Source organism: Brachycentrus maculatus, unplaced genomic scaffold (assembly GCF_059751285.1).
Source record: "Brachycentrus maculatus isolate JH-2025_06_01 unplaced genomic scaffold, ASM5975128v1 h1tg000420l, whole genome shotgun sequence".
Taxonomy (NCBI): Eukaryota; Metazoa; Arthropoda; class Insecta; order Trichoptera; family Brachycentridae; genus Brachycentrus; species Brachycentrus maculatus.
The window spans coordinates 867284-895000 of record NW_028281168.1 but is presented as its reverse complement, the minus strand read 5'-3'; the positions used below and the strand labels follow the sequence as shown (position 1 = coordinate 895000).

General features: G+C 32.4%; 1 pseudogene across 1 annotated transcript; it reads left to right on the top strand.

Annotated features, from left to right (window-relative positions):
- Window positions 1–10605: 10605 nt before the first annotated feature.
- LOC148302730 (trypsin-1-like) lies at window positions 10606–26502 on the top strand (annotated as a pseudogene). Its single transcript, XR_015838600.1, has 5 exons — window positions 10606–10781; window positions 12097–12208; window positions 17624–17877; window positions 22460–22627; window positions 26138–26502. The product of XR_015838600.1 is annotated as a trypsin-1-like (transcript).
- Window positions 26503–27717: the final 1215 nt, after the last annotated feature.

Genomic DNA, 27717 nt, shown 5'->3' with positions numbered 1-27717 from the left:
TCACGCAATGTTTATTAAAGGCACGTGTGCACATTATTTGCACAAATGTAAATACCTACATTAAAGACCTAACGACCTACTGACAGTGGTGTGATGTTTGTATAAATCGACTTTATAAGTTTCGTCGATGATAATTTATACACAACATTTTGAATGTGTCTAAATGCTTGTTCACAAAACCTGAATTATCTCCAATTGTAGGAGTTATTTTCATATTATTTTTTGACATCTCATCAAAGATGAAGAAGAATATGGAAGTCTGGGCATTTACTGGGCTGACGACCGTCATAGGCTGGTTTAAGTGATCACTTTACACACGTGTAACATTCACCAATTCTACCCATTATTGACAACCACACTACTTAAATTCTTGGAAGTTCTATAAATGAACCAATTTAGAAACCTTCTTCTTGAATCACTAGAATTTCACTAGAGACATCTATTGGTGAGATGTAAATGTTTCTCATGTGTGTGATTGATATCCAGGATTTGGACCTCACATACTAATATAAGAGTTTCTGCTTAGTAAAAAGCTTCTTAACATTGTTCATATATATAAAACTTCCAAGAATTTAAGTAGTCAATAATATCAATAATGGGTAGAATTGATGAATGTCACACGTGTGTAAAGTGATCACTTAAACCAGCTTATGACGGTCGTCAGCCCCGTAAATACACAGATTTCCATATTCTTCTTCATCTTTGATGAGATGTCAAAAAATTATATAATTTATAAATATGTATATATATGTATATATATATATATATATATATATATATATATATATATATATATATATATATATATATATACATATTATATATATATATATATATATATATGTTCTTTACATCTCACCTATATATATATATATATATAGGTGAGATGTAAAGAAGCTTTTTTATTAAGCAGAAACTCTTATATTAGTATGTGAGATCCGAATCCCGGATTATAATCACACACATGAGAAACGCCAGAAAATACCATTTTCATTTTTATTATTAAGCTTATAATTTGACCAGATAATTTATTTACAACATTTTGAGTGTGTCCAAATACTTGTTCACAAAATCTGGATTATCTCCAATTACAGGAGTTATTTTCATATTATTTTTTGACATTTCATCAAAGATGAAGAAGAATATGGAAATCTGGGCATTTACGGGGCTTACGACCGTCATAGGCTGGTTTGAGTGATCACTTTACACACGTGTAACATTCACCAATTCTACCCATTATTGACAACCACACTACTCAAATTCTTGAAATTCTTAGTGATTCAAGAACAAAGTTTCTAAATTGGTTCATATATATAGAACTTCGAAGAATTTGAGTAGTGTGGTTGTCAATAATGGGTAGAATTGGTGAATGTTACACGTGTGTAAAGTGATCACTCAAACCAGCCTATGACGGTCGTAAGCCCCGTAAATGCCCAGATTTCCATATTCTTCTTCATCTTTGATGAAATGTCAAAAAATAATATGAAAATAACTCCTGTAATTGGAGATAATCCAGATTTTGTGAACAAGTATTTGGACACACTCAAAATGTTGTATATATATATATATATATATATATATATATATATATATATATATATATATATATATATATATATATATATATATATAAATGTATATATATATATATATATATATAAAAATATATATATATATATATATATGTATATATATATATATGTATATATATATATATATATATATATATATATATATATATATATATATATATATATATATATATATATTACTATTTTATTTCTTTTTGCATTGCATCGTATTGAACACTCTTATTTGTGTTTCGGTCTTGTTAACCATAATCTTATGTCCTAAAATGAGAAATAGAAATTCCTCATCGGGAATATTATATATCGCTCACTCCTTTCAACGTCATATATCAAAAATCACAATTTTTAGTTGGGCATGTTTTCGGAATGCCCATAAAATGTACCATATCCCAGCAAAAACAGTATATTTTAACTTAATATTTACCCGCTACAGGGCAGAATGTTTCGTTTGATCATTTTGAAGAAAAGGTTTTGTTTAATTATCTCTTTGAATATACTAAATATTTTTCAAATGGAGAAAAAACATTTAGGTTTTACCTCAAAAGATCTGTTGCACAGTAAAAAGTTCAATAAGTGGCTTGATATTTATTTTTAATACATTTTATTATATTTTTAAACTTAAAAAAAAACCTCCTGAAAAATCAAGATTTTTGATATATGACGTTGTTGAAAGGAGTGAGCTATGTCATGATGGGTCACACACGAGTTTTATTTATTTCATTTGTGATTAAATATGTAACCAGTTAATTTTTATGTAACGCTAGATCACTTCCGGTCTGATTGGACGGTAAATAGCGTTTTCTAAACTGGTTATAGCGATCATGAAGTGTTTATTGGCATCTTGTGGTATTTTTGGTCGATATATTACATAATGTCTTACCTACATATTTTCGCTAACGAGGTACGCCTAATGGGGTGAATAGAACCGCGTGTTGACGAATATCAAAAGGTGTAATGAAACCCCCCCCCCCCCCCAATCGGCGGATATGTATGAGGAGATGCATGAACGTGGAAGAGGCGAAGAATGTTTGCAAGGACAGAGTGGTGTGGCGCTCTATTCTCTCTGCCTACCCCTGCGGGGAAGCGGCGTGATGGTTAGTAAGTTAGTTAGTTAGTAATGAAACAGCAAATGTATAGTTATTGTCCTTTTTTTGACATCTCATCAAAGATGAAGAAGAATATGTAAGTCTGGACATTTATTGACTATCACACTACTCAAATTCTTGGAAGTTCTATATACATGAACCGATTTCGAAACATTGTTCTTGAATCAATAGTACTTCACCAGAGACATCTTTTGGTGAGATGAAAAGAAGATTTTTTATTAAGCAGGTACTCTTACATATCGCTCACTCCTTTCAAGAACGTCATAAATCAAAAATCGTCAATTTTCAGTTGTGCATGTTTTCGGAATGCCTAGAAAATGTACTATATCCCAGCAAAAGCGGCATATTTTTAACTTAATATTTACCCGCTACAGGGCAGAAAGTGTTGTTTTTGCATTTTGAAGAAAAGGTATTGTTTAATAATTTTTTTAATAAACTAATTATTTTACAAATAGAGAAAAAACCTTCAGGTTTTTCTAAAAAGATCTGTTGCACAGTAAAAAGTTCAGTAAGTGGCTTGATATTTATTTTTAATACATTGTATTATATTTTTAAACTTTAAAAACGTTCTCCTGAAAAATCAAGTTTTTTTTTATTTATGACGTTTTTGAAAGGAGTAAGCGATATGTAAGAGTATCTGCTTAGTAAAAAAGATTTTTTTCATCTCACCAAAAGATGTCTCGTCGATCATTTTTACTGACCCGACCACGTTCAAGTACTGGAATACATGATCATACCAAGTTTTTCTCAGTCCTCCTCTGCTTCTGAAATTTTTGCGGTCTTTCCCTCATTCGTTCCACATGTCCAAACCATCCCAACCCACCTTTCTTAATTTGATGGATAATGCTTATCTCAGCCTTGCATTCTTTCCTTACATCACCATTCGAACATCTATCATACATCATTTTGCTACACAATTCTACTGCATTCAGACTACTTTCATCCTTCTTTTGCCAACTCTGTGCTTCTTTTCTGTACACATATAATACCACATGCATTTCGTATAAGAAGTTCAATAAATTAATTGATAAAAATTATTTAAACTAGGGATTTGAAGATAATTATTATCGATTAGTAATTTACTTTCATCTATATAGGAAATAGTAATTTACCTGTTATTGCTAGGAAATTATACGGATATTACGGTTAACCCTTTAGACGTTTGCACTTGAAAAGTAAATTGAAGTATTTTTTTTTATTTTATTATATTTTAGAAATTTAATACATTTCTTTAAGAACGTATCGAGATCCATGAATCAATCAATTATATGATGACAATCATATCAATTATATGATGTATATATATATATATATATTTATATATATATATATATATATATATATATATATATATATATATATATATATATAAATATATAAATATATATATATATATATATATATTATATATACATATATATATATATATATATATATATATATATATATATATATATATATATATATATATATATATATATATATATATATATATATATATATATATATATATATATATATATATAAATATATATATATATACATATATATATATAAATATATATATATATATATATATATATATATATATATATATATATATATATATATATATATATATATATATATATATATATATATATATATATATATATATATATATATATATATATATATATATGTATATATATATGTATATATATATATATATATATATATATATATATATATATATATATATATATATATATATATATATATATATATTTATATATATATATATATATATATATATATATATATATATATATATATATATATATATATATATAATATATATATATATATATATATATATATATATATATATATATATATATATATATATATATATATATATATATATATATATATATATATATATATATATAAATATTTATATATATATAATTTTAAAAAAATATATATTAACATAAATTGTATACATTTGTTTCAATCACAATTTTAAACATATATTTTTTTTAAATTGCAGAGACCCACCTAGCCACCATGTGTGTCTTGTCGGTGGAGTTCTTTTTGAATACATTTTGTATTGTTTTTAACCATTTTAACCTAATATACACACTAAAAAGAGAAAAATTAAGTGAAAAGAGAAAAAAATTAAACTTTGTTTTAAAATCGATTTTACAACAAAGTTAGGTACATTTTACTTATAAAATGGAAAATCACAAAGTTAGTGCTTCAAATATAAATTATATATATATATATATATATATATATATATATATATATATATATATATATATATATATATATATATATATATATATATATATATATATATATATATATATATATATATATATATATATATATATATATATATATATATATATATATATATATATATATATATATATATATATATATATATATATATATATATATATACATATCGACATGCCTACAATAACTGTTTATGTGTGTGTATATGTAATAATCTTGTAATAATACATCCAAAAGAAAATATATAGAATTTTAAGTGTGTCCAAATACTTGTTCACAAAACTAGATTATCTCTCATTTTAGTTATTTTTTACATTACGTAATTTGACCATAGTAAGCCCTTTAAATGCCCAGACGTCCATAGTCTTCTTCATCTATGTTGAGATGTCAAAAAATAATGATTTTTATGTTATTTTCGTTATTTAAATTATGATATATTTACGATATCAATATGTTATATGCTGAAAACGTCCTCTGAGGGGTTAAAACATGTCCGTCATTAAATTTCCTTTTCAATAAGCGTCTGGATCGCGTATCGCCAATCCGACGGCCAGTTTGATCGTGACCACCTCGCTGACACGACCAGTTCTCGCGGAAAAAGTCGCGTACGGGATACGCAACTAGTGTTATCAGTCTTGGCAATCTGATTCCGAATGCGTACGTCATACGCGGGTGTACTATCGTACATAGTTAGAACATAATACCGTTAGTGATTCGCGAAATGAAACTGAAAGTTTCGAAGGATTCGGACCTCACATACAAATGAAAGAGTTTCTGCTCTGCAAAAATGTTCTTTCATTTCACCAATAGATCGGCTGTCCAAACGTAAAACACAGTAAGGGACATTTTTTTTATAGCAGGTTTTTTTGCAGTAGAATCTATTTAGTCCAAAAATAAAAATAAAAACGTACTACAAAAAATATGACCCTTACTGTGTTTTGAGTTTGGACAGCCGAGATGTTTCTAGTGAAATTCTAGTGATTCAAGCACTATGTTACGAATTTCATGAAAATATATATATATGTTCTAAGAATTTGAGTAGTGTGGTTGTAAATCATGGGTAGAATTGGTGAATGTTACAATTGTGTTAAGTGATCACTCAAACCAACCTATGACGGTCGTAAGCCCCGTAAATTCCCAGACTTCTATAATTTTCTACATCTTTGTTGAGATGTCGAAAAATAATATAAACTGAAGTTTTCTTCATAATCTTCTTTCTCTTCTTGTAGTCTTTGTAGACTGTTGGGGTCAGCTCTCCTCGTCCTCAGGCTGTAGGTCTTTCTGTTATGGACAACGTCACGTAGGCCATGCCTTCGTATCATGTTATCTCTCTGCAGCATCCATGAATTCTCTGGTCTTCCTCTAGATGTATTTCGAGGAAGATCCATGGCGATTGCCTGGTTCACAATATGATCAGGTTCTCTGCGTCCTATGTGCCCATACCATCTCAATTGCCTTTCTCCTACCTTACTATTGATGCCTGTTACAGCCAGGCTCCCACGAATGCGAGAACTCTTCATTGTCTCTAAGGGACACTCCAGCTGACCACCTAAGCATTCGCATTTCAGCAGTTTCTAGTTGCCTAGAGTTTTTTTCTTCATAATGTATTTTATATTTTTGAAGCAGTAAGTAACTCAGGATATTTTTTAATGTTTTTTTTTAATATACTCGATAGACATTTCTACTTTTAACATATCTTACACTAGTTTTGCTGTGCCTCTCCAATAAAGAGACTAAGCTCTTGTGCTTGGAGAGGGACTTACACTCAATGGTTATCTATTCTACTGATATAATAGATTTTTTTCTTATTAAATATATATATATTTACATTCTGACATCCCAACAAAGATGAAGAAGAATGTGGAAGTCTCGCTTAGGCCAGTCAATCGCCAGGTCGTAAGCCTTGGGATCTCAAACTACCATATACATATGGTATATCGCTCACTCCTTTCAACAACGTCATATATAAAAAAAAAAACGTCAAATTTCAGTTGTGCCTTTTCTTCAAAATGCAAAAACAACACTTTCTGCCCTGTAGCGGGTATATATTAAATTAAAAATATTTTTAACTTAGCCGCTTTTGCTGTGATATAGTACATTTTCTGGGCATTCCGAAAACATGAACAACTGAAAATTGTCAATTTATGTATGTAGAGTAATATCGAATCGGTTTAAAATTTGTCCATTCAACGCATAGGAAAGCGCGAAACCCGACAAAAAATAATTACCATACAGGTCTCAAATAATTTATCATTTAAAAAGTTAGTAGGATCAATGATGAAACTTCTTTATATGGGAAGTTTTTCCCTAATTCTTCATACAATATTCCCTATTAATATTTTTCCCCTGTTTTTAGTTAATATTCCTTATCATGGGTGTATTGACATATTGTTAGGGGTCTGATATCGCTCACTCCTTTCAAGAACGTCATAAATCAGAAATTATAAATTTACAGTTGTGCATGTTTTCGGAATGCTCAGAAAGTGTACCGTATCCCAGCAAAAGCGGCATATTTGTAACATAATATTTACCCGCTACAGGGCAGAAAGTGTTGTTTTTGCATTTTGAAGGAAAGGTATTGTTTAATTATTTTTTTAAGGATACTAATTTTTTCGAAAATGGAAAAAAGACATTCAGATTTTACCTAAAAAGATCTGTTGCACAGTAAAAAGTTCAATAAGTGGCTTGATATTTATTTTTAATACATTTCATTTTATTTTTAAACTTTAAAAACGATATCCTGTAAATTCAAGTTTTTTGATATATGACGTTGTTGAAAGGAGTAAGCGACATGTTTTCTGTTAAATTAGAACAGTGTCCGATATAATAAATAATATGATTTTTTTTTACATATTATTTTTTAAAGATATTCAATGCACAAATAAATAAATAATTTAAAATACATCGCTTAGCATTTAAACGGTTGAGTGACTTACAAAATAAATATTCAAATTATCCGCTTCTGCGCAAGCCTTGCAGGAGACGTGGTCGCCGAGGTGACAATGTGAATTTCGTTGGGCAATTATAAAAAGTAATTCGGGTACGTTTCCACAGTAAATCGATCACAGATCTCCGATCGTCACGATCACGGATGATCCTTGATCGCACTGCGCATGTTAATGGGCTTGTCTGCACAAGAGACGGGTCAGAATTGGCCTTAAATAATTAAGTGTGTATATATATAAATATATATATATATATATATATATATATATATATATATATATATATATATATATATATATATATATATATATATATATATATATATATATATATATATATATATATATATATATATATATATATATATATATATATATATATATATATATATATATATATATATATATATATATATATATATATATATATATATATATATATATATATATATATATATATATATATATATATATATATATATATGTCCGCCTTCGTAGTGTAATGGTCAGCTCGGCTACCGTTCTAGAGGTCCCGGGTTCGATTCCCAGGGGGGGTCAAATAAATAAAAGTGATTTTTTCACTGTAGTATTTATTCAATATTACCCTGGACTGGTACCTGAAGCTAAGGAATGATCACCTTTCTTTCATGTGTAAACAATCAAAATAACACTGCGTTTATATAAAGCAGTGCCCTATGCACCATTGGGTTTTATTATTATTATTATACAGTATCTACTCAATGAATTAGGGCCACCCATTATTTTTTTGAATACTCTGAAATCTTTTGGATTATTATATTTATTTGACATAAATACTTTAAGTTTTCTATTGACATCTAATACCATGTATATTACCTTCAATAATATGTAAAATATACCTGGATTATTTAAGCCTTTACAAAATTTCAAACCCTTTTTCTGAGAAAGGTCCCTAATTAGCACAGGTAGACAGATAGTTGAAAGTTAAAAAAATAGTCCTATCTCATTTATTAGTGAAGTTTCTTGAGTTCTGGTTGTTGTTTTGTTCAGAGAGGTTATATAGTTATCGTGTCTTGTGAAAAAAACTTAATTTTTAATTTTAGTTCATAAAGTATAATTTTTTTTTGTAAACACAAGTGTTTTTTTTGAAAAGGACAAAATGGGAAAAAGTAAAGACATTTCTGAGGAAAAAAAGTCTAGTGTTATGGTGCTACTGAAATCAGAAATACTATCTACTAGAGAAATTTCAAAAAAAGAAAACGTTTCTCGTTAAACAGTGGCCAGAATTTCAAAATCAATAAAAAATCAGTCACCCGCCACCAGCAATCGGCGAAAGAACTGTCGTAGGATTAGAAAAACAACACCGAGGACTGATCGAAAAATCATTCAAAGTGCCTTAGAAAACCGTAGTGCATCAGCAAAAACATTAAAAATAAAATTGGAAGAAGAGGGTATAAATATATCGGTATCAACACTGAGGCGACGTCTTTACGAAGTAAATCTGAAATGCAGGCGCCCTGTAAAAGTACCAAAATTGACACCACGAATGAAAGCGGATCGATTAAAATGGGCCAGGCTACATCGAAATTACTCGGTAGATGATTGGAAAAAGGTATTTATTTAAATTGAATTTTCAACATATCATTTTAGTAAAAAAACTTATATTTTTGAATTAAACTCAATTTTTCATTATTTTTCAGGTCATCTTTAGTGATGAGTGCCGGTTAGAAGCCGTGACAGAGAGCCGTCGATTCGTCAGGAGAACACCAATGGAACGTTACAATGAGGCCTGTGTGGTAAAAGTTATCAAACACCCCCCTGCAACAATGATATGGTCATGTATTATTAACAATTTACCTGGGCCGTTGTTTTTCGTGGAAGGAACAATGAACCAAAATTCCTATAAGCAGGTCCTCGAACGAATTTTATTGCCCTTCTACCATACACTCGACCTAACAGAAGGTCCATACACCTTCATGCAGGATGGGGCACCTTGCCACCGGGCTAAATCAATAATAAAATTTTTGTCTAACAAAAATCTGCCTTTGCTCCCCTGGCCTGGAAATTCTCCGGACCTTAATCCTATAGAAAACGTATGGAGCATGTTAAAAAATAAGTTATACTCATTTCCAAATCCGACAGTAGACTGTCTAAAAAAAATATTCAAAAAATTTGGTTAGAAGACGAAGAAATAAAAAACATGATAAAACAGTGCATTTTAACTATGCCAAAAAGAATTGAGGCAGTTATTTCTGCCAAAGGTGGAAATACTAAATACTAACTATATTTACATGAAAATATATGCAAAATTTAAGCGTAATAAAGTGTTCATGTGTAAATAAAATTCAATGTTGTTTTATTCAAGGTTTTCTCTGAGTTATTCCTGTTTGAATTGAGAAATTGCGCGAAATTCTGCGTGGCCCTAATTCATTGAGTAGATACTGTATATGTATATATATATATATATATATATATATGTATATATATATATATATATATATATATATATATATATATATATATATATATATATATATATATATATATATATATATGGAGATGCATGTGGAAGAGGCGAAGATCGTTTACTAAGACAGATTGAAGCGGCGCTCTATTCTCTCTAGATTTTTAAGTGAAATCATTAATAACCTCGATGTGTACATTGACGCCATTTGTCGAATAAAATACCAAGTGCTGGAATTTTCCAAACAAAATGAAGACGAAATTACTATTATTGTTAGTGATAAGTTTGGAAATTATGAGTGATGTGAAGTGTGATGACTTTGTGGACCAGTACAAGTACTTGCTCAGAAGGCAGCACGGGTTAGAAGCAGCAGGAAACCGTGTTTCTTCTCATTCCCACTCAAAAAAAGAAGGTATATCACTTAAAACATGAAAATTGAATATTTGTTTGATATTTAGTCGGAATGATTGGTGGGTATCTGTATGAGGAGATGCGTGATAGTGGAAGAGGTGAAGAAAAAAATGAAATGTTACGTTTTGGTGCGATTTAAAGATTTCATAATTGGTTTGACACAGGATTGGTCACGTTTTGTTAAGATTTCGATAAGACACGGTAAACAGAATAGATTTGTCTTTAAATTATTTTTTTGTGAAATATTGGAAATGTGTCTTTTTGGTGAGGACCACCACATATGTTTACGAGTATATAAATATATATTTATATATACATGTATATATTATATATATATATATATATATATATATATATATATATATATATATATATATATATATATATATATATATATATATATATATATATATACATATATATAATATATATATATATATATATATATATATATATATATATATATATATATATATATATATATATATATATATATATATATATTGTTAAGATCGAAATATCATTACCAAAAAACCTAACAAAGTGTACAGTTTATTTTTGTCTGATAGTTCGATTTTGTCTAATAATTTTTCTTAATTTGTTTTTGTAAAATAAAATTGTCAAATATTTTGTTTTTGTTCAATAGTTTGGTATTGTCTATTTTTGTTGTTGTTGTTAAACAGTTATTTATTAATAATTATTGTATTATAATTAGTTTATGTCACATACTTTGTTTTTGTCTATAAGGTTGGTTGTGTCTTATTATTTGTTTTTGTCTAAAACTTTGTTATTTGTTGAATAGTTTGTTATAAGCTGTTTTACCTTAAAGTTTGTTTTGTGAAATAGTCCGCCTCCGTGGTGTAATGGTCAGCACGCTCGGCTACCGTTCTGGAGGTCCCGGGTTCGATGCCCAGGGGGGTCAAATAAATATTAGTGATTTTTTCACTGTAATATTTATTCAATATTACCCTGGACTGGTACCTGAAGCGGAGGGATGATCACCTGTCCTTCATGTGTAAACGATCAAGATAACACTGCGTTTATATGACGCAGTGCCCTATGCACCATTGGGGTGCGGATAAGGGTTTTATTATTATTGTTATGTCTAATATTTTTTCTTTATTGTATTATACTTTGTTGTTTTTTTCTAAAAGCATGTTTTTTGTCTATAAGTTAGTTTTTGTCTGAAAGTTTATTTTTTGTCTAATAGCATGTTTTTGCATAAAGTATGTTTTTGTCTAAAAGCATGTTTTTGTTTAAAAGTTTGTTTTAGTCTAATAGTATGTTTTCTAATAGTTTGTTTTTGTTGTGCATAGGGTGCGGGATTTCCGTCGCCAAGCAGGCGGCTCAGAGGCGCATAGTGGGAGGAGATGACGCAGGCTTCGGATCCTTTCCTTGGCAAGCATATATCAGAATAGGATCCTCAAGGTTTGCAAAATAACACCCAAAACTATAAGACACGTTCAAATATTTGTGCTGGATTTCATACTTGGGGGAGTGTTATATAGATAACATGTTATAAATAACTTAATACATTAGAACATATTCAAAGAATAGAGGTATAACGTTTTAAATAACGTAATACAGTAGAACTCGCTCTTGGGAAAGAACGTTCAGATATTTATGCTGCATTTTATACTTAAAGGATATAGAGTTTCAAATATCTAACAAAGATACTATGTTATAATTCAGTTATCTGAATACATTAGAAAATATTCATATAATAGAGATATAACGTTATAAATAACGTGATACAGTAGAACTCGCTCTTGGGAAAGAACGTTCAGATATTTATGCTGCATTTTATAATAAAAGGATATAGTGTTCCAAATAACATAGATAACATGTTTTAAATAACTTAATACATTAGAACGTATTCATATTATAGAGATATAACGTTATAAATAACGTGATACAGTAGAACTCGCTCTTGGGAAAGAACGTTCAGATATTTATGCTGCATTTTATACTAAAAGAATATAGTGTTCCAAATAACATAGGTAACATGTTATAAATAACTTAATACATTAGAACATATTCATATGATAGAGATATAACGTTATAAATAACGTGATACAGTAGAACTCGCTCTTGGGAAAGAACGTTCAAATATTTATACTGCATTTTATACTAAAAGGATATAGTGTTCCAAGTAACATAGATAAAATGTTATAAATAACTTGATACATAATACATTACAACATAGATATAACGTTATAAATAACGTGATACAGTAGAACTCACATGATACAATATCTGTGCTGGATTTCATACTTGAGGGATAGAGTGTTTCAAGTAACAAAGATAACATGTTAGAAATAACTTGATATATAATACATTACAACATATTCATATAATAGAGATATAACGTTATAAATAACGTGATACAGTAGAATTCGCTCTCGGGAAAGAAATCTTCAAATATTTTTCGTTCAAATATTTATTCTGCATTTTATACTAAAAGGACATAGTGTTCCAAATAACATAGATACTATGTTATAATTCAGTTATCTGAATACATTAGAAAATATTCATATAATAGAGACATAACGTTATAAATAACGTGATACAGCAGAACCGCTCTTGGTAAAGAGCATTCAAATATTTGTACAGGATAATTTTACTAATTGTCCGCCCCCGTGGCGTTATGGTTAGAATGTTTAGATACCGTGCTGGGGGTCCCGGGTTCGATTCCCAGGGGGTTTGAAAATAAATAAAAGTGATTTTACACTTACTTAATATTTATTTAATACTACCCTGGACTGATCCCTGAAGCGCAGGGGTGATCACATTGTCATCATGTAGAGAGTGACGATCAAGATAACAATGCGTTAATGCGAGGCAGTGCCCTATGCACCATTGGGAACGGGTAAGGGTTTGAAAAATTATGCTCGTCGCATATTGTGTTATTAGTAACATAATTATTCTATTTTAAATAACTTATGGTAGGTACATAAAAACATATAAATATACATTATAGGTTATTATGTTATATGATACAGTACTTCTAATGACGTTCAAATATTGTGCTGGCTTTATATTCGAGGAATTCACAAAATTGTTTTAATTTAATGTTTAGCATAAAATTTTAACAATAATTTATTATTGATTCAACTTTAAAAAATTTTAAAAAATTAAATGATTTTTATTTGCCTTAAAAAAATCTAGAGGGGTAGACTACCACATTTTTGTATAAGCCTGTCATACCCGCAAAATTTTAAGGTTTGTTTATCGTTCTACTCCTGCAATTTCAGGTGCAACACTCTAATGTCACTATTCGAGCTAATTGGATGGCGGCAGTGTTGGATAGAGAGGTAATAGAACAGTAGAAGAAAGCTCACAAATTCTAGTAGACTAGCAAATCTTTCCTACTTCTACAAATTTTCTGGTTCTTGAAAACAATTTCTATTCAAACGCAAATTGAGGTGTAGGAAAATCTAGAAATTGAGTAGAATACTCTTCTTTTTTATTCTGTACATTATATTTCAGTTTCATTTAAATATTTTTGTTCCAATAAGAGTAGACTCTTATTTTGTAGTGTTTAAAAGTCATTTGAAATGGTTTTATAAATATATTTTTGATATGAAAATAGCTCAAAGTAAAATGACTTTCTATGTTTTTTTAGATATATTTTAAAATTAATGAGTTATTTATTTTTCTTATGAATTAAATTAAATATATATGTAAGTATTTTCTCACACGTTTTAAGTAAAATCTAGTAGAACATCTCATCTTTATGGGTCATTATTCATTTTACTCTGATTATTTCTAGTGTTTTTTTTTATTATCCTCCGAAAACACCGCATTTGGCTTCTGACACATCTTTCAATTTTAAATCTTCTACTCTCGTTTCTACTAGTTTTTTTTGTATATAAAATGGTAGAAAATCAGTAGAACTTCGCTCTTTTAATTTTGTGAAGTTTTGCAATTTTTGTATCACGGTCTACTCTTATTTCCATTGTGTTTTTATAGAGCTTTTAGTAGAACTGAGTAGAAGTAGTATCTCTTCTATCCAACACGCTACGCCTTGGTGTTGCACATATTGTATATTTTCATTAACGAATATCTAATATTGGAAAAAATATTGTAAAAAAAAAACAAATAAAATTTTGTAAAATTCCAGTCGTGGTTTTTGAAAGAGATGAATATACAGGGTGGCGCAAAACTAATCACCCTATCGGAAGGTAATACAATTTAGCAAATGGCATTCTACGTCACTTATATTCGATATTTGTAAACTAGACAGCTGCAGTATACAAACAAATTCAAAGTGCCGCAAAATTAATTAGCCAACTTGGTTTTCAAAAAACTTTTTTTTATAAATGAAAATAACGATTTTAAGTGATTTTTTTTTCTGTAAAGTGGAAACGATGATATCCGTCAAGTGGCTGCGATACACATTTGTGCCCGTTTTATCAATTTGTTTGTATACTGCAGCTGCCTATTTCACAAATGTCAAATATAATCAACAAAAATTATAACATCATCCGATAGGGTGATAATTTTGAGCCACCCTGTAGATCTGGGTGTAAAAAAGTAGTGAATGGGGAAATTTTGGAACAGGTAGATGATTTCCTACATTTGAGAGGTATGTTTTCTAGGGATGGAAAGGAGAGTGAATGCTGGGAACAGAGTGAATGGTACAGTGAAATCAGTTAAATCAAATCAAATACAGCGAAAGCTAGACTGGCAATTCCCAACACCAACTCTACCAACTCTAGTGTATGGTCCCTGTACCAACTCTAATGTATGGGAAGTGAAGCATGGAGTTGGCAAAAGAAGGATGAAAGTAGACTGAGTGCAGTTGAAATGCGATCCCTCAAGCGAATTTGCGTCAAACGATGTATGATAGATGTTCGAATGGTGAAATAAAGAAACAATGCAAGGCTGAGATGAGCATTATCGTTAAAATTAAGAAAGGTGTGTTGATATGGTTTGGACACGTGGAACGAATGATTGAAGAAAGTAAAACAAATTGATGAGACATAGTTGGAAGTAGAAGCAAAGGAAGAGAGAAGAAAAACTTGAAAAAGTATTTCAAAAACTTGATAGTGGTTATCAGGTCAGAAGTCGGCATAATCGGCGGACATGTATGAGGAGATGCATGAACGTGGAAGAGGCGAAGGTATTTTGCAAAGATAGAATGGTGTGAGGTTTCTCTCTGCCTACCCTTGCAGAGAACGGCGTGACGCAACCATCAGTTAGTTAGTTTTTTAATGTTTGTATATATGTATGTATAATATGTTCATAAAAGTGTAATGGGATACTTGCTTGTCTTGCATATAGAAGATACCAAGTTCGATTCCCAGGCAAATAAACAAAGAAATACGCATATATAGCATTTTTTATTTTTTCATTTTCATTTTTATACATGTGTTATCCTGGACTGTTTTATATATATATATATATATATATATATATATATATATATATATATATATATATATATATATATATATATATATATATATATATATATATATATATATATATACATATATATACATATCGCTCACTCCTTTGAAATGAACTATATCCCAGCAAAAGAGGCATATTTTTAACTTAATATTTACCCGCTACAGGGCAGAAAGTGTTGTTTTTACATTTTGAATAAATGGTATTTTTTCATTATTATTTTAGATATACTTAATATTTTTCAAATGGAAAACAAACCTCGAGGTTTTACCTAAAAAGATCTGTTGCACAGTAAAAAGTTCAGTAAGTGGCTTGATATTTATTTTTAATACATTTCATTATATTCTTAAACATCAAAAACGATCTCTTGAAAAATCAAGTTTTTTGATTTATGACGTTCTTGAAAGGAGTGAGCGACATGTACATCTGTTGTCGTCTCAAGAGCAAGCCTTATATAATTGCATCGATATAAAGCTGATAAATGTTATATAGTGCTCTAAGCACCACCAGGAATGAAGATGACGTTTTCTAATTTCCCCAGGTACCTTTATTTTTATATATATAGGAGTGGGTAAGTACTTTGTTTGTTTGATCTGTTTGATTAGAATTTTTTTCCAATGATAAGTTTAGTTAAGTAATATTTTGTAATGATCAGTATAGTTAAGTAATCTTTTCAATAATTATTTTGGCCAATTGATCTGTTCTAATGATCACTTTGATTTAATAATCTCTTCCAATGAGAAGATTAGTTAAGTAATATCTTCCAATGAGAAGATTACTTAAGTAATATCTTCCAATGAGAAGACTAGTTAAGTAATATCTTCCAACGATCAGTATAGTAAAGTTATCTCTTCCAATAATCAGTACAGTTAAGTACATATGTTACATCTTCCAATGATCAGTTAGTTTAAGTAATCTCTTCCAATGATCACTACAGTTATGCAATATCTTCCAATGATTAGTTAGGTTAAGAAGTCTCTCCTAATGATTAGTACAGTTAAGTAATCTCTTCCAATGATCAGAAGAGTTAAATAATCTCTTCCAATGATCAGTAAGTTTAAGGAATATATTATAATTTCATTAATTGATTCAGCAGTCAGCAATATCTTATGATTGACAATTTGGTTCAGTACATAATTATCTCTCTCCTGTATAACTGTACTAACGACATTCACCCCAGGCCAGTTCATCTATATAGATACACCGCCTCCCGCTGAACGTTCTCGACGTGTCTGCTCCCTCCTGTACATATAACGGTCCTAACGAGATTCAGCAGAAGCCAGTCCATCTACATAGATACACCACCTCTCGCTGAACGCTCTCTCCTGTGCATATAACTGTCCTAACGAGGTTCAGCCGAGGTGGTCCATCTATAATATCTACATAGATGGACTGCCTCCCGCTGACCGCCCGCCCGTCTGCCCGCAGGTGCGGCGGCTCGCTCGTCTCGCGGCGGCACGTGGTCACGGCCGGGCACTGCGTGGCGCGCGCCTCGCCGCGCCAGGTGCACGTTACCCTGGGCGACTACGTCATCAACTCGGCCGTGGAGCCGCTGCCGGCGTACACGTTCGGCGTGGGCCGCATCAGCGTGCACCCGTACTTCAAGTTCACGCCGCAGGCGGACCGCTTCGACGTGGCGGTGCTCACGCTCGACCGCAGCGTGCACTACATGCCGCACATAGGTGAGCCGGCCCGACATGCCAGTGCCTTATCTATCTAACCAGCTAACTAACCAAGAAACTGCAGTGGTGAGTGCTGAGTGGTTTGTGGTGAGTGAAGAGTAAAGATGATCATAATCGATGATCATGATCGATGATCATAATCGATGATCATGATCGATGATCATAATCGATGATCGATGATCATAATCGATGATCGATGATCATAATCGATGATCATGATAGATGATCATAATCGATGATCATGATTGATGATCGATGATCATAATTGATGATCATGATCGATGATCATAATCGATGATCATGATCGATGATCGATGATCATAATCGATGATCATGATCGATGATCGATGATCGATGATCGATTATCATAATCGATGATCATGATCGATGATCGATTATCATAATCGATGATCATGATCGATGATCGAGGGTGGTCGATGGTCGATGGTCGATAAATCGATGGTCGATGGTCGATGGTCGATGGTCGATGGTCCATGTCCAAACCATCCCAACACACTTTTATTAATTTGATGGATAATGCATTTTATCTCAGCCTTGCATTTTTTCCTCATATCACTATTGGAACATCTACCATACATGGTCTTGCCGCACTAAGAGATGGCGTTCCGACTGTATTCAGCCTACTTTCATCCTTCTTGGTTTGCTGGATAATGCTTATCTCAGCCTTACACCCTTTCTTTATATCACCATTGGAACATCTACCATACATGGTCTTGCCGCACTGAGAGATGGCATCCCGACTGCATCCAGTCTACTCTCATCCTTCTTTTGCCAACAATTATGATATTAACTGTTAAACAAACTAAGACTTACAACATTTAGAGTGTGTCCAAATACTTGTTCACAAAATCTGGATTATCTCCAATTGCAGGAGTTATTTTCATTTTATTTTTTGACAAGAATTTGAGTAGTGTGGTTGTCAATAATGGGTAGAATTGGTGAATGTTACACGTGTATAAATGGATCACTTAAACTAGCCTATGACGGTCGTCAGCCTCGTAAATGCTCAGATATCCATATTATTCTTCATCTTTGATGAGATGTCAAAAAAAATAACAATTATGAAATATAATTATTATATAAGAGTTTCTGCTTGATAAAAAGCTTCTTTACATCTCTCCAATAGATGTCTCTAGTGAAGTTCTAGTGATTCAAGAACAAGGTTTCTAAATTGGTTCATATATACAGAACTTCCAAGAATTTTAGTAGTGTGGTTTTCAATAATGGGTAGAATTGGTGAATGTTACACGTGTGTAAAGTGATCACCTAAACTAGCCTATGACGGTCGTCAGCCCCGTAAATGCCCAGACCTCCATATTATTCTTCATCTTTGATGAGATGTCAAAAAATAATAACAAAATAACATTGACTTAGGTATATTAAACAAACTAACATTTTAGCGTGTAATTTCGTGAAATTTACGAAAATTGATTCATTTTCTAAAAACGGGGATAATTGTTATATTTTCAAATGGTAATCCATCGCTATACAGGGCGTTTAAAAACACTCTACTTAAGTACAGAGTTATTAAGGTAATAGTGAGTGAAGTCGCGTCTGAGCGATTTGCTCGCGATCATTACAAGTCGTTCAGAGTCATTAAAGATAAACATTTTCTATGAATTTTGTAACGTACTTGTGATGCTAAACACCTTTTCACACTGCAAACGTCTCTAGACTGCGAGGGGAGCCTGCGGCCTTGATACCACATACTGGCTATTGCAATGTTCCGTAAACTTTTTCGTGTCTGTTTTATCAATCTGTTTTTTTTTTAATTCTTTTTCTATTCTGTTTTCAATAATTTTTATTCAACAAGAGAAATATTTGTGATTTTATTTATTTACACGAAATATTTTAATTTCACACTATTTCTCAGAAGAATGTGCGACAAAACGATGTATGATAGATGTGCGAATAGTGAAATAGGGAAGGAATGCAAAGCTGAGATAAGCATTATCGATAAAATTAAGAAAGGTGTGTTGAGATGGTTTGGACATGTAGAACGAATGAGTGAGGAAAGAACGGTAAAACAAATTTATGAGGCGAATGTTAGTGGGAAAAGAAGCAGAGGAAGACCGAGAAAAACATGGCACGATCAGGTATGCCAAATACTTGAAAGTGGTCAGGTTAGGAGTCGCAACAATCGGCGGGTATGTATGAGGAGATGCATGAACGTGGAAGAGGCGAAGAATGTTTGCAAGGACAGAGTGGTGTGGCGCTCTACTCTCTCTGCCTACCCCTGCGGGAAAGCGGCGTGATGGTTAGTTAGTTAGTTAGTTCTGTGATCCTAAGCGCAAAGCGTTCTCATTATTAGAAATAGGTATCAAATTGTGGTAGAGCGGGTTCGAACCGAGAAACTCTGACTTAAGAGTCCGCGACACTAACCACGGGACCACAATCGGACAAGGTACACCTACCCAATTAAGAAATTTCAAAAGTGCATATTTACCATATTGTGGTAACGTGTTCAACACTGAGAACAGGCAATCAAAATTTGAAGCAATTGTGTTATTTTCACAAAACTAGACGTTTTTTCCGAGGCACACCAACTTATCACCGAGGTACACCAGTGTGCCACGGCACATTCTTTGTGGAACAATGGGCTTTAAAAACTAATGAACTATCACGCCGCTTCTCCGCAGGGGTAGGCAGAGAAAACAGACCACTCTGTCTTTGCAAACATTCTTCGCCTCTTCCACGTTCATGCATCACCTCATACATACCCGCCGATTATTACGACTCCTAACCTGACCATTTTCAATCTGATCACTTTCAATGGGCTATTGGCTACTCTTATACGGCCTTTTGCCTTCGCTTATTAAAAAAAAGTTTGAATAGAAAGAATATCTACATAATAGGCAAATCTGAGCTATGTACAATAAAGCAGTGCAATAAATGCAGCGCTCTGTGCATCATTGGGTGCGTATAAGTTTAGAAAAACATAATAAAAAAATTGACAGTGGCGCCACTTAAAAAGTCGCGATTCCACCACAGGCCGGTATCCCGTCTGCATTCGGCCTAACGTGTTTACAATACAAGCATATATCACTCACTACTTTCAACAACGTCATAAATCAAAAATCGACAATTTTTATTTGTGCATGTTTTCGGAATGCCCAGAAAATGTACTATATCCCAGCAAAAGCGGCATATTTTTAACTTAATATTTACCCGCTACAGGGCAGAAAGTCTTGTTTTTGCATTTTGAAGAAAAGGTATTGTTTAATTATTTTTTTTAAATATACTAAATATTTTTCAAATGTAGAAAAAACCTTCAGGTTTTACCTTAAAAGATCTGTTGCACAGTAAAAAGTTTAATAAGTGGCTAGATATTTATTTTTAATACATTTTATTATATTTTCAAACTTTAAAAACGTTCTCCTGAAAAATCAAGTTTTTTATTTATGACGTTCTTGAAAGGAGTGAGCGATATGATATAGTGGCATTGTGTGACGCCTCCTCCTCCCGTGTGGTATGTATGAACAGACTGTGCCGGCATCAACACTCTCTCGACTGCTAGACAAACAATTATAACTTTCTCCATACAATCACACAAACAGTTACATGGAAATAAGTGAACCTTTTGACTGACATCTCTTTCATTTTTAAAACGTTAGTAAATTGACTGACGGCATAAAGCAAAATGAACTATTTGTATTAAATTTAAAATAAAACACAGATTTTTTGAGTCTACTAAGTTGTATTTTCATTTTTTTTGACATCTCATCAAAGATGAAGAAGAATATGGAAGTCTGGGCATTTACGGGGCTGACGACCGTCATGGGCTGGTTTAAGTGATCACTTTACACACGTGTAACATTCACCAATTCTGCCCATTATTGACAACCACACTACTCAAATTCTTGGTAGTTATATATATATATATGAACCAATTTTGACACATTGTTCTTGAATCACTAGAACTTCACTAGAGACATCTATTGGTGAGTTGAAAATAAACTTTTTATGTGGCAGAAACTCCTTTATTAGTGTGTGAGTATTTGGACACACTAAAAATGTAGTAAGTTGTATTTTATTGTTTAAAAAGACATAAAAATCAATTTTGTGACAATTGTTTCGCCTTCTTATGGCAATTTCATACATTCGTCAGCTCTCCTTGTCTTCAGGTTGTAGGTCCTTCTATCATTAACAACATAACCTTAGATAAGCCTTTAAGTCATGTTACTTATCTGCAGCATCCACGAATTCTTTGGTCTTCCTCTAGATGCCTTTCTAGGAAGATCCATGGTGATTGCCTGGTTCACAATATGATCAGGTTCTCTGCGTCCTATGTGCCCATACCACCTCCAATTGCCTTTCCTCTACCTTACTATTGATGCCGGTTACAGCCAGACTTCCAGGAATGCGTCAACTCGTCATTTTCTTCAATTCTTTTTAATTACCAATGTTTAATTGTTCAATTTTTAAGTCTTCTTCTAGATGTCTAACGAGGAAGATACTTATCAATTGCCTACAACAGTGCAAAGGTTTTTGCAGATAATGTCCAGTCATAGTTTTTCCTACTCTACGATCATGATCAACATCATTTTGCATAATTTTCCAGCTCCAATTTGTCTGCCTGAGAAGGGGGCCGACTTCCTGGGGCAGTTCGGATGGGCTGCTGGATGGGGGGCCCTGAGCCCTGGCTCGAGGCTGCGCCCCAAGACTCTTCAAGCGGTGGACGTACCCGTACTCGACAACAGGGCTTGCGAGAGATGGCATCGAGCTAATGGTAAACCACCTCTCATTTCATAACATCTTAAGCTCCATCCGAATCCTTGTTAACGAATCTGGATTACCCCATTTAGGAGTTGTTTTTGAGTGTATCCAAATCAGGGATTCTCCATTTAGATTTTTTGGTATGTCAAAATCCACAACTAAATATGAAATTAGCATCTACCACTCTATAAGACCACTTTCGAGTTTATTAATGCAAACACTAGTTTTGAGGACTATATCGCTCACTCCTTTCAACGTCGCGACGTCATACATATATCAAAAAACTTGATTTTTCAGGAGATCGTTTTTAATGTTTATAAATGTAATCAAATGTATTAAAAATAAATATCAAGCCACTTATTGAACTTTTTACTGTGCAACAGATCTTTTAGGTAAAACCTGAATGTTTTTTCCATTTGAAAATTATTTAGTTTATTTAAAAAAAAATACTTAAACAATACCTTTTCTTCAAAATGATCAAACAAAACATTCTGCCCTGTAGCGGGTAAATATTAAGTTAAAAATATCCCGCATTTGTTGGGATATAGCACATTTTCTGGGCATTCCGAAAATATACACAACTGAAAATCAACGATTTTTGATATATGACGTTGTTGAAAGGGGTGAGCGATATTAGTTATACGTTTAAAAGAAGAAGGAGCTTAGAACTGTTTTTTTATAATTAATTTAAGGAAAATTTTAAATCGAAACAAACTAAGGTAATTAATTCTTACATATAGTCTTTGTGGGATGAATTAAACAGTTTTTAAAAATATCTTTCGACCAACTCACAGTTTGAGAAGCGTAGGCAAGTATGAGTATTCACATTTGTAAACAACACAAAGAGACATTGTTTCGAAGTCAGAACATGTTTTCATACAAACATTGTATTTTCCATTCATAAGAATACAAAATCCAATGTCTCAAAACACAAAATCATTCCTATGTACTAATTCCGATTTCTCCTTTTTCATACGTCATAATTATGGTAAATACAAGCGTATAACGTGATCACTTTTTTAAAGGAATAACCCGCAAAGCTTCTAAATTTAGAGGCTTGTCTGCAGGTAGGATAGTAAGGATAGGGAAGGTAGATGTGAAAAACACATGACAAACACCCAGACCAATTGAAAATAAATCATTCTGGAATTCATTTTGCAATTGGCGGGAATAGAACCAGCGACGACAGTTTCGTCGCTGAGTGTCTACCCAACTACGCCACGGCGCCACTAAAACCAGCCTATGACAGGTTAGCCCTGTAAACACCCAGACTTCCGTATTCTTCTCCATCCATGTTGACATATCAACATATAACAAAATAAACAGCTGTATTTATTTTGTCTGCCTCTGTAGTGTAATGGTCAGCACGCTCGGCTAACGTTCTAAAAGTCCCAGGTTCGATTCCCATGGGAGAGGAGTCAAATAAACAAAAGTGATTTTTACTCTAATATTTATTCAATACTACCCTGGACTGGTACCTGAAGCGGAAGGCTTATCACCTTTCCTTCATCTGTTAACGATGAAGATAACACTGCGTTTATATGATGCAGTGCCCTATGCACCATCGGGTGCGGATAAGGGTTAGAAGAAGAAGAAAAATTTGAGCCAAACGCGCTAACCACAGCACCACTGAGGTGGATAAAGACTCAAACAGATCAGAGACATTCAAGAATGCAAACAAAAAATGGCTTATCATATCGCTTACTCCTTTCAACAACGTCATATATCAAAAATCGTCAACTTTCAGTTTTGCGTGTTTTCAGAATGCCCAGAAAATGTGCTATATCCCAGCAAAAAAGGCACATTTTTAACTTAATATTTACCCGCTACAGGGCAGAAAGTGTTGTTTTTTTGCATTTTGAAGAAAAGGTATTGTTTAAGTATTTTTTTTAAATAAACTAAATATTTTTCAAATGGAAAAAACATTCAGGTTTTACCGAAAAAGATCTGTTGCACAGTAAAACGTTAAATAAGTGTTTCGTCGTTACCGACATCATCAGACTGGTCTATGATGTCGGTAATGATGATGTCGGTAATGTCTGATGATGTCGGTAACGACGAAACCCGGTCGCTGGTCAAATAAAAAAGTGGAAAAGCTAAAAATATTGGTTTTAATCTAATAATAAATTAAAAATGCAATTCCATCACCAAGTGTCAGTGGATAATATAAATCTGTTAAATAAGTGGCTTGATATTTATTTTTAATGCATTGTGTTATATTTTTAAACTTTAAAAACGTTCTCCTGAAAAATCAAGTTTTTTGATGTATAACGTTGTTGAAAGGAGTGAGCGACATGTCAAATTCCTTAACCATATGTATGGTTGATAGTCCGTAATGGAATTCTGTTATCTGTTGTCGACATTTTACGCTTTTAGTATATATATATTTTCAGGGTCAGTCCATTGCCTTCTTTAAAATCGCCTCTGGCCTTCTGGGCCATCATACTTCGGCCTCGCGAGTCATTTAAAATCCCTATAAAAATATATAGGTACTCTATTTTGTATATTAAAAGCATTGTCAACTTTGTGGTATGGTAATATAACACTCTGCTTATTTACAACATTTTGAGTGTGTCCAAATACTTGTTCACAAATGTGGATTATCTCCAATTCTTATAGAAGTTAATTTTCATATTTTTTTTTTACATCTCATCAAAGATGAAGAATAATATGGAATTCTGGTCATTTACGGGGCTGACGATCGTCATAGGCTGGTTTAAGTGATCACTTTACTCATGCGAAACATTCACCAATTCTACCCATTATTGTGAAGTTCTAGTGATTCAAGAACAACGTTTCAAAATTGAAAGAATTCGAGTATTGTGGTTGTCAATAATGGATATACATGGGTGTACATATATATATATATATATATATATATATATATATATATATATATATATATATATATATATATATATATATATATATATATATATATATATATATATATATATATATATATATATATATATATATATATATATATATATATATATATATATATATATATATATATATATATATATATATATATATATATATATATATATATATATATATATATATATATATATATATATATATATATATATATATATATATTTACATATATATATATATATATATATATATATATATATATATATATATATATATATATATATATATATATATATATATGTATATTTATATATACTCCTAAATATATTCCTCTCTGTATTGTAATGGTTGGCGTATTTAGCTACCATGCTGGAGGTCCCGGGTTCGATTCCCAGGGGGGGAGGAAATAAATATTAGTGATTTTTCACTAAAATGACATTAAGATATATCACATTTCCTTCATGTGTTAACGATCAAGATAACACTGCTTTTATATGATGCAATGCCCTATGCACCATCGGGTGCGGATGAGGGTTCGAAGGAAGAAGATCAAAAACACATATTGAATTTTGTAAAAATACTTCTAAGTTTTATAAATCACCTTTCTCCATCACTCACATTGTACTCTTGAATGTTGCAGGCATTAACGTGGTGATCTACCCCGAGATGCTGTGCGCCGGGTACCGCGCGGGCGGCAAGGACTCCTGCCAGGGCGACAGCGGCGGGCCGCTCATGCTGGAGCGCTCGGGCCGCTGGTACCTGGCGGGCGTGGTCTCCGCCGGCTACTCGTGCGCCAACCGCCAGCAGCCCCGGGCATCTACCACCGGGTCGCGCACACCGTCGACTGGATCTCCCACATAGTCGGCTTGTGAACCCACCCGCAAGTCAACTCATAGATATGTATACAAGAATAGCCCCCCTGTCTACTGTGACTCTCAAGACACTAAGATAGATCTACCACCGCGTGGCGCACACCGTCGACTGGATCTCCCACATAGTCGGCTTGTGAACTGACCCGCAAGTCAAGTCTTAGATATGTATACAAGAATAACCCCCCCTGTCTACTGGGACTCTCGACACACAAAGATAGATCTGCCACCGCATGACGCACACCGTGGACTGGATCTCGCATATAGTCGGCTTGTGAATACACCCGTATGCCGAGTTATCGAAATGTACACGAATATAGTATTCCTTGTCGGTGTGGCCTCTCACAGGGACTCTACTAGGACTAGATCTCGCATATGGTCGGCTTGTGAACTCACCCGCAAGTCAAGTCATAGATATGTATACAAGAATAGGCCCCTGTCTACTGGGACTCTCAACACACTAAGATCTACCACCGCATGGCGCACACCGTGGACTGGATCTCCCACATGTGAACTCACCCATAAGTCAAGTCATAGAAATGTATACAATAGGCTTCCTTGTCACTGTGGCCTCTACAGGGACTCTCAATACACCAATACACGAAGATAGATGCTGCAGCCGGGCATCTACCACTGCGTCGCGCACACCGTGGACTGGATCTCCCACATAGTAGGCTTGTGAACTCACGCGTATGTGTCAAGTCATAGAAATGTGTACAAGAATAGGTTTCCTTATCCCTGTGACTCTACTCTTAACACACTAAGTTAAAGTCTGGAGTATGTCACTAAGTTAGTCAAGTGTTAAGAGTCCCATGAAAAACAATATAAAATTTTATATTATTTCATATTTTCAATAAATCTCAACTTAGTTTTTAAAAAAATGCTTGGCAAGAGCAGATCTGTCAGGAAGCCTAGATGCTTCTTTATCAGATCTGGGCATGCGGTGGGACAGCTTTCAATAAGTCCCATGAAAAATAATCAATAAACTAGCAAAATACACTTAAGTGACTTAAGTGTATTAGAGTCCCAATAATAACAAAAGATAAACTAGTAAACCTCACTTACGTAAATGTTTCAGAGTCCTATATTGATAAAAGTCACTGAAGTGTAAAAGAGTCCCATGAACAAGAAGAAATAAACACTAGGGAACGTCACTTAAGTATATTAGAGTCCCAAGAATGATAAGATGCAAATACTAGTAAACGTCATCTTAGTGTACTCTAGGACTCTAAAGTCCCAAGAATAAGAAGAGATGAATACTAGTTAAAAAGGAAAACTAGTAAACCATTAAAAAAATTATGGATAAACGTCATTTTGGTGTATTAGAGTCCCAGGAATGGAAAAAATAGTA